General features: G+C 54.3%; 1 pseudogene; it reads left to right on the top strand.

Annotated features, from left to right (window-relative positions):
* Nucleotides 1-716: 716 nt before the first annotated feature.
* LOC142571918 (uncharacterized) lies at nt 717-4,516 on the top strand (annotated as a pseudogene).
* Nucleotides 4,517-8,443: the final 3,927 nt, after the last annotated feature.

The following is an 8,443-nucleotide window of genomic DNA, read 5'->3' on the forward strand; positions in this document are numbered from 1 at the left end:
GAAAGCCGGAATATGTATCGGTTCCTCTGTGGCGCCAGTCTTGAGTGACATTTTTCTGGCAGTCTTAGACAAGCAACCAAGACAGGATGTGTCCAATTTGTACGTCGTGGGCACTTTCAGGTATGTAGAGACTACTTGATTGCGCTCTGAAAGATGCCAGATCCCAGTGTGCAAGGTGCTGTGAAATCTGTTCTCCAGACCTTCATCAGGAATTAATGTGGCCTGAATTTAACCCACCAACTGCCTTTCAGCAATGAAATTCAATCCTTGTGTTTGCGGCTGCTTCCATTTAACGAGAAGCACATCTGTTGGAGGTAAAAGCCAAGAACCAAGAAAGGCCTGTTACCATATGAAATTGCGCACTCTGTAAACTCGTAAGAAGGGGTTATTGTTCTGTCAATCTGCTCAGCGGCCCTTGGAAAGTCCTGACCGCACCAGATGCAGCAGTGCTTTGAGACCCAACAGGACCATCTGTGTGCAGCCAGTTATCCTTTAGAGCTAGTCTTCAGTGCATGTGAGAATCTGCTTTAAATGTACAAGGAATGCAGCCCTGAGGTGTGTAGGAAAGGGATAAGAAGCCAGTTCAAGTTATCACGTACATTCACAATATCTCCAGCAGTGTCAAGAAGGTCGCGAGCAGGTACGGCGTGAACGTAGTCTTTTCAGTGTCTTGCAAGTTAGTACAGATTTGCTCGCTGATTCGCCTACATCGAAAGGACCCTACAGCCGATGGTAGGCCACCCGACGTTTGCGCCCCTCTTCGCGCATCATCCACCCAACCAGGGAGCCCCGTACACGGCAACGCAATCATGGCCGCCAACGCAACACCAGCAGCAGCAGGTGTAACCGCGTGGCAGTGGAACTGTCGCGGCTTCGGAAGGAAGAAGGCAGTCATCCAACAGCACATCGTACATGCCGCGCGCTAGCCAGACGTCATACTACTACAAGAGACACTAACCGACGCACCGTCCCTCCCCGGCTACAGAGTGCACAAGGGACCGCCCGACGGCAGAGGCCTGTGCACCCTGGTCAGGAAGGGCCTCACGTTCGTCGAACATGAGCTGCAAAGCAATCTCAAAATCGAGCACACACTGACCGAAATCATCCCTGGCAAGAAGAGAAAAGGAAGCATATTTATGCTCAACGTCTACAGCAAGCCATCTCAGAGAAAACAGAGATTCAAGACATTACTGCACAGAGCCAGCACCGCAGCAGGCCGTAACACCCTGATCGCGTGCGGAGACTTCAACGCGATGAACCCTGCCTGGGGCTACAACAAGTACACAGCAAAGGGCCGTGACCTGTACCAAGACGCCACGGAACTCGACTTCACCCTCATCACGGACCCGACACATCCGACGAGAATTGGTAACTCCGTGTCCCGGGACACCACTCCAGACCTCACGTTCGTCAAGAACGACATCCGGGGCGCGATCACCTGGAGAAACACGGGGATCGACCTAGGCAGCGACCACACCATCGTGGAAATCGGCATACCGGAACACAACGACACCAGCGTCAAAACACACAGATGGATAGACTGGGATGCCTTTCGAGACGCCAGAAGCCAGAAGAGCGACGGTGACGACGAGATCGAAGACATCGACTCGTGGACAGCCGAAATCACCAAGAGCGTACGCGACGCGACCAAAGAGATTGAAACGGGCGCGGAGATCGACAAAGTAGACAGCCGGCTTGCGCATCTCATCGAGGCCAAACAGTCGATACTAAATCGCTGGAAGAAACAACGGCTTAACCGCAGACTGAGAAAGAAGGTGGCGGAGCTGAACCGAGCGATCGAGGATCACTGCCGCGCTCTCTGCATGCAACAGTGGAACGAGATCTGCAACGCGGCAGACGGGCAGATGCATAGCGGGAAGACGTGGAACCTACTGCGGCACCTGCTCGACGAAACGAAGACCAAGTCGCACCAAAGGGACAGACTCGCCAAGCTCATACATCGGGCGGTCTCAGCACACGGCGTCGACGAAGTCACCAGGCGCATTAACGACAAATACCTGCCGACTACACCTACCGAACAACACGCGCCGTACAGCGGCCTGCCTAACGCGAACCTCGATCGTGACATCGACGTCGAGGAGGTACGCGCGGCCCTGCACGACCTCAACAGCCGGTCGGCAGCCGGCCCGGACCTCGTCACGAACAAGGCGCTCAAGAACCTCGATGACGGCTCGATTGAAAAGCTCGCACAATACTACAACAAGTGCTGGAGAGCGGGAGCGCTGCCAAAGCTGTGGAAGACAGCCAAGACCATCCTGATCCCCAAGCCGGGGAAGCCGCCGGACACGGATAACCTCCGGCCCATCTCGCTCACGTCCTGCGTGGGCAAGGTGCTGGAGCACGTCCTGCTCAACAGGTGGCAAGACTACCTGGAACGAGAAGGGCTGTACCCGGCCACTTTGATCGGCTTCAGACAGCATCTCAGCACGCAGGACGCGATGCTGCAGCTCAAACACCAAATCATCGATGATGGCGGCAGCACCCGCGACAACAAAGCCATCCTAGGGCTCGACCTGCAGAGCGCCTTCGATAAGGTGAAACACTCGGCGATTCTGTCCCAAGTCTCCAAGCTCAACATGGGGGAAAGATCCTACAACTACATCAAGGACTTCCTCACGGACAGGACCGTCGAGCTACGAGCAGGCGACCTACAGACGCAAGAGAAGAAGCTCGGGAGCACCGGAACACCACAGGGATCGGTCATTTCGCCAATGCTGTTCAACCTGGTAATGATCGGAGTGGCCGAAAAGCTCGGGTGCATCGAAGACGTCAGGCACACCATCTACGCGGACGATATCACGATATGGGTGACCGGTGGCAGCGACGCCCACATCGAGGGCGCGCTGCAAGCCGCCGTCGACGCAATAGAAGACCAGCTGGAAGGCACCGGACTGAGATGTTCGCCGAGCAAATCGGAGCTTCTCATGCTCCCACCTACCAAATACAGCAGAGGCAAGACTAGACAATGCGAAAACGAAAAAATCAGAATCGTGACCAAATCCGGCAACGTAATCCCCGAGGTCGGCAAAATTAGGATCCTAGGCATGGTCATCGAAAAGCACGGAAGGAACGGCGAAACCATCACCCGTCTCAAGGCAAAAACAGCCAACGCGATTCGACTCCTCAAACGAGTCACTTCCCGAGAGGCTGGGATGAGAGAGGAGAGCCTAATTAGGCTCGTCGAATCTTTCATCATCGGCCACGTCGCGTACGTTGCAGCCTACCACAGATGGCTGCAACACGAACGAAACAAAATCAACGTGCTCATCAGAAGAGCGTACAAGACAGCGCTGGGCCTGTTCGAGTCCACAAGCACGACCCGCTTGTTACAACTCGGGCTACACAATACGCTCGAAGAAATAGCCGAAGCGCAACGGACCTCTCAACTGGAGCGGCTGTCCATGACCAAAGCCGGGAGGAAGATACTGGACGCTCTGGGAATAAGACGCTCGAACGAGGTGGAGATGAAGCTCCCCGTCCCCGAAGAGGTCCGACGCCAGACCAGAATCGACCCCATACCGAGGAACATGAATCCAGAGTTCAACAAGGGAAGAAGAGCGGCGAGGGCCAAGGCTCTCATCGACCAGCATGCCAACGACGAACACGCGCGGTACGTGGACGCGGCCGAATACCAACGGAACGCCTTCGCAGCGGTCGTCATAGAGGCGTCCACCGGCGCCACGAGGACGGCAGCGAGCGTGAGAAGCACCGAAGCGGAGCAAGCGGAGGAGGTAGCCATCGCCCTGGCCATCGCCGACGCAGACTGCCACACGGTGCTGAGTGACTCAAGACAGGCGGTGCGAAACTTCGCCAAAGGGCAAATCTGCAGGGAGGCTGAGCGCGTACTGCGAACGGTAAAACTAGACGAACGAAAAGTACGACTCAAGTGGTTCCCGGCGCACGCGGGCGACGCGCCGGACCGCAATGAGAACCATAACGAGACGGCACACGCCGCGGCGCGAGCGCTAACCAACCGCGCCCCAGCGACAGACCGTCCGACGTGGTTCGGAACCAAGGACCGCATGACGGATTACAATGAAATCACGAAGGCCTACCGCTTGGCTCGCAGGACTCTTCCACCCCCGCACCCGAGACTGAGTCGAGCGGAGGCGGTAGTACTGAGACAGCTCCAGACCGGATCGCTACCGAGCCCGAAAGTGTTGAATCGCATGTACCCCGAGACATATCCGACAGATATGTGCAGAGTCTGCCGGAGGGAGTCCGCAGACTACACGCACATCTTGTGGGACTGCATTAAATATCCAGAAGACGCTAACTCAAGAACACTCCCACCGCGGCTCGAGGCAGCCGCGAAGAGCTACGACCGAGACGATCAGCTCTGGGCCGTCCAGCAGGTCCTCGAGGCGCTCGAAAGGCACGGACCCAGCGAGCCGGCAACGGCGAGCGGAGACCCGCGCCGAGTAACGGCACCTTCGAGGATGACGTAGGCCCTCGTCGGGGCGCGCGAGCGCCCAACTGCAGGCATAATTAAAGTTTCTCCAATCCACTCCAATCGCTGATGTCAAAGCAAGAAAAGTCAGAGTGCGCGAAGGAGCGCGCAACATTCTTCACGAACCGCGTCTCTGCTGTTGTTCACCGTGTTCCCCCCCCCCCCCTTTCTTTTTTTTCGTGTGGGAGAAAAGTGCCGATACATATAAAGCTGTTTCTGTGCACCAGCGCCTGCGACGGGAACACGAACACGCATAGACATCTTTCGTGACGTGGCGTTCAAATTCTGAAACAAAGGGAAATCCTACAGTTAATGTGAGTAATGTTTATAAAAAACGTATTACAAACAAAGAAATCAGTATTTTTATGCGCAATCATTGACGACAACGAATAATCGCGCGGGTTCATAAAACGCGTCAAGCGTCTCAACGCGCTTGCTTGAACGCGGAAATTTGTAAGCAAATTCTATTCCGCTTACTCAGGCATGCCGCCATGGCCAAATGGTTAGAGCCACGGAGGAAGGAAAAAGATAAGAGAGAGCGTTACGTCACGCAGCCAGCCTTGGCGAGCAAACGCTCCGTGACGTCAGCCAGTCCCTTTGCTCAGTGCCGTGCTCAGTGCAAGGCCTAATGTCGGCCCAACACGTGAGCTCTCGCGTCGAGATCATGGAGCTAGAGTTGTCGAGACGTTTGGTGCCGCGTAGTTGGCTCCTTATTCTGTGGGTAGCTTTTTTTAAATCGATGCGCGCTCGAGCAGCAGCTGCTCGGCTGCTCTGCCTGTATCTCTGGTCACGTGTTGAGACGCGGCTCGCACGAACATTTAATAACTAAATAACGAATTTAAGAACGCTGTTTTGATCGCACCCGCTGGTACGATCTGTTGGGAACTCGGCGCTGACGCCCGTGGTTGTACCTGGGTCGCAAGCCCCAAGGGTAGCGTTGGCCTGGCGGCCTGGGGTACAACTGGAAGCATCCGAAGGTCCCGGCAAAGCATGAGTCGACTGGTAACAACAAAACAACTTGTTTATTTTAACATCGCAAAGAGTTGGCGGTCAGTTTGACCGAAGTAGAGAGACGGGAGAGCACTTTACTCAACAGAAGAAATCGGAGCCCTCCTTTTGGCGTCCGGGGGCAGCTGTTTTTATACTCTCGCAGTTGAGGGCAAGAAGGAACCCCTCAAAAGACGAGCACGTGAATGTACAATGGGCTAATGGTGACGCACACTGTCGTAGCGCTGCCGTAGCACCATGTCGAGCACGATCTCGTAGCACCCTGTCGAGCACGATCTCGTAGCACCCTGTTGTAGCGCTGCCGGTCGGGCACAATGACTGTAATGAGAGGATGATCCCTGCTTTGGCATCGCCTGTTTCGGGCACAATGACTGGAATGAGAGGATGATCCCTGCTTTGGCATCGCCTGTTTCGGGCACAATGACTGGAATGAGAGGATGATCCCTGCTTTGGCATCGCCTGTTTCGGGCACAATGACTGGAATGAGACGGTGATCCTTTGCGGTCGCATCGCCGCAGTCGCGCCTGGAAACACCTGCCGATGAGTGTTGCGGCGACGACGATCGGGCCAAAATGTCTGCCGCCCCGCCGCAGTCGCGCCGGCAAAACCACGTGTCGCAGGCGAAACGCAACAGACCGCCCCGCCGGGGGAAGGAGATCCCGATGGACAGGGGACTGCATCCGCTGGCCGGAGGGATGTCGCTCGATGATGCTCATAACCGAAGTCGGGCGTCCTTCGACGTTTCTTGAGCGCAGCGCACAGAGAAGGCCTCGTTCTCTCGTTCAGGTTCGCACGGGACACTGCAAAGTGACTTCGGGAGAGTTCACATTTTTGTTCTCGTTCCCGGCAAGCGTTAGAACTACGCTGAAACTCAACCGCTCAGTCAGCAAGCACGGCACAACCCTCACTAAGCCCTGCCAGGCTCTTTCCCCTTTTTATACCACTGCCTAGTTCCTTACAGTAGTCTAGCATCACTCAGAACGCGTCCACAAATTGAAAAATTGCACTAGAAAGCATATCATCACTTTGAAACACTAAACAAAAGCAATATGTTAAAAAAAATCCTGCCTCAGGAAGAAAAACATCAGTAACAAACAATTTTTAGGCTGATTCCTACGTTAGGGGCTTCGACTTAAGCCATCGGCGTTACCGTTGAGACTCCCCTTTTTGTAACGCACCTCAAAGGAATATTGTTGTAAAGCGAGGCTCCAGCGCAGGAGGCGGCCATTTTTGGGAGAGATGGTCTGCAGCCATTGGAGAGGGCAGTGATCCGTCTCAATGATAAACCTCGAGCCGGCTAGATAGCATGACAATTTCTGAACGGCCCACACGAGACACGCACACTCTTTCTCGGTGGCGCTATACGCCTGCTCAGGACTGGACAGCTTACGACTAGCATACAGGACGGGGTGTTCTACTTCTCCATTTTCCCGTTGGCACAGTACAACGCCCATGCCTCGCTCACTAGCATCGCACTGAACAATGAACCCTTTTGTATAGTCTGGCGATCGTAGCACAGGCTGGCTTGTTAGGGCACTCTTTAGGGCGCTAAAAGCTCTTTCCTTTGTCTCGTCCCAGACGACTGTTTGAGGCTCTGTTTTTCTTAGAGCATCCGTCAGGGGAGCCGCGATATCAGAGTACCTAGGGATGTACCTCTGATAGTAGCCGGCGACACCCAAGAACGACCGAATATCGGTCTTGGTGCGCGGTTGCGGAAAGTCTCGCACAGCGGCCACTTTTATTTCAGAAGGGCGGCGACGACCCTGACCAATCACGTGACCGAGGTAGACAACCTCGGCCTGTGCTAACTGGCACTTAGGAGCCTTGACTGTCAAGCCCGCTTCGCGCAGGCGGGTTAGCACTGCCCGCAAGTGTGCCATATGCTCAGACCAGGATGCGGAGAATATCGCTACGTCGTCTAGATACGGTAAAGCGAATTCTTGCTGTCCCCGCAACACTTTATCCATGAGGCTTGAAAAACAGTATGGCGCGTTCTTCAAACCAAAACTCAACACTTTAGGACGGAATGTTCCCATTGGTGAAATGAACGCCGCATACCTACTAGCCTCTTCTGTAAGTGGAACCTGCCAATAACCCCTAACAAGATCTAGGGTGGAAATAAACTGAGCGCTACTAACTTTCTCAAGGCGCTCCTCGATGTTAGGGATCGGATAGATTTGATCCTTAGTGATGGAATTAAGCCTGCGGTAGTCGACGCAAGGACGAGGTTCCTTGCCCGGTACCTCAACTAAAATCAAAGGGGAGGTATAATCACTCTCACCTGCCTCAAAAACACCGAGCTGTAGCATTTTCTTTACCTCAGCCTCCATAATATCGCTCTGGCGGGGTGACACCCGATACGCCTTGGATCGTACTGGCTCTGTGGAGGTAAGTTCTATATCATGATTAAGTACAGAAGTCCTACCAGGCCTCTCAGAGAACAGACCTTGAAACTCTTGTAATAGCTGGTGTAGTTCGGTTTTCTGCTCGGGCGACAGCGGTGCTTTACTGATAAGGTCACTAATGACTTGACCGGTGTCTTCCCTGTTCGTCACTGAGCCTAGTCCTGGAAGCTCGACCGGAAGCTCTTCAGGAACGTTTACCATCATGCACACCACTGCTTCCCTTTGTCTATAAGGTTTGAGCAGATTACAGTGGTAAACTTGCTGTGCTTTCCGCTTTCCTGGCAGACTTACCACGTAGTTAACGTCCGACAGTTTCTGAACAATTCGTGCTGGGCCCTCCCACTGCACGTCTAGTTTGTTGTTTAGCGATGTGCGCAATATCATGACCTCATCGCCCACCTCAAAACGACGGGCCCTGGCTGTCCGATCATAATAAACCTTGGCCCTCTGCTGGGCCTTTGTCATTGCTTCACCTGACAACTCCTGTGCCCTTCTTAAGCGTTCGAGGAGCTTAAGCACGTACTCCACCACGACTGGGTCGTCGCCCCTACCTTCCCAT

Source organism: Dermacentor variabilis, chromosome 2 (genome assembly GCF_050947875.1).
Source record: "Dermacentor variabilis isolate Ectoservices chromosome 2, ASM5094787v1, whole genome shotgun sequence".
Lineage (NCBI taxonomy): Eukaryota > Metazoa > Arthropoda > Arachnida > Ixodida > Ixodidae > Dermacentor > Dermacentor variabilis.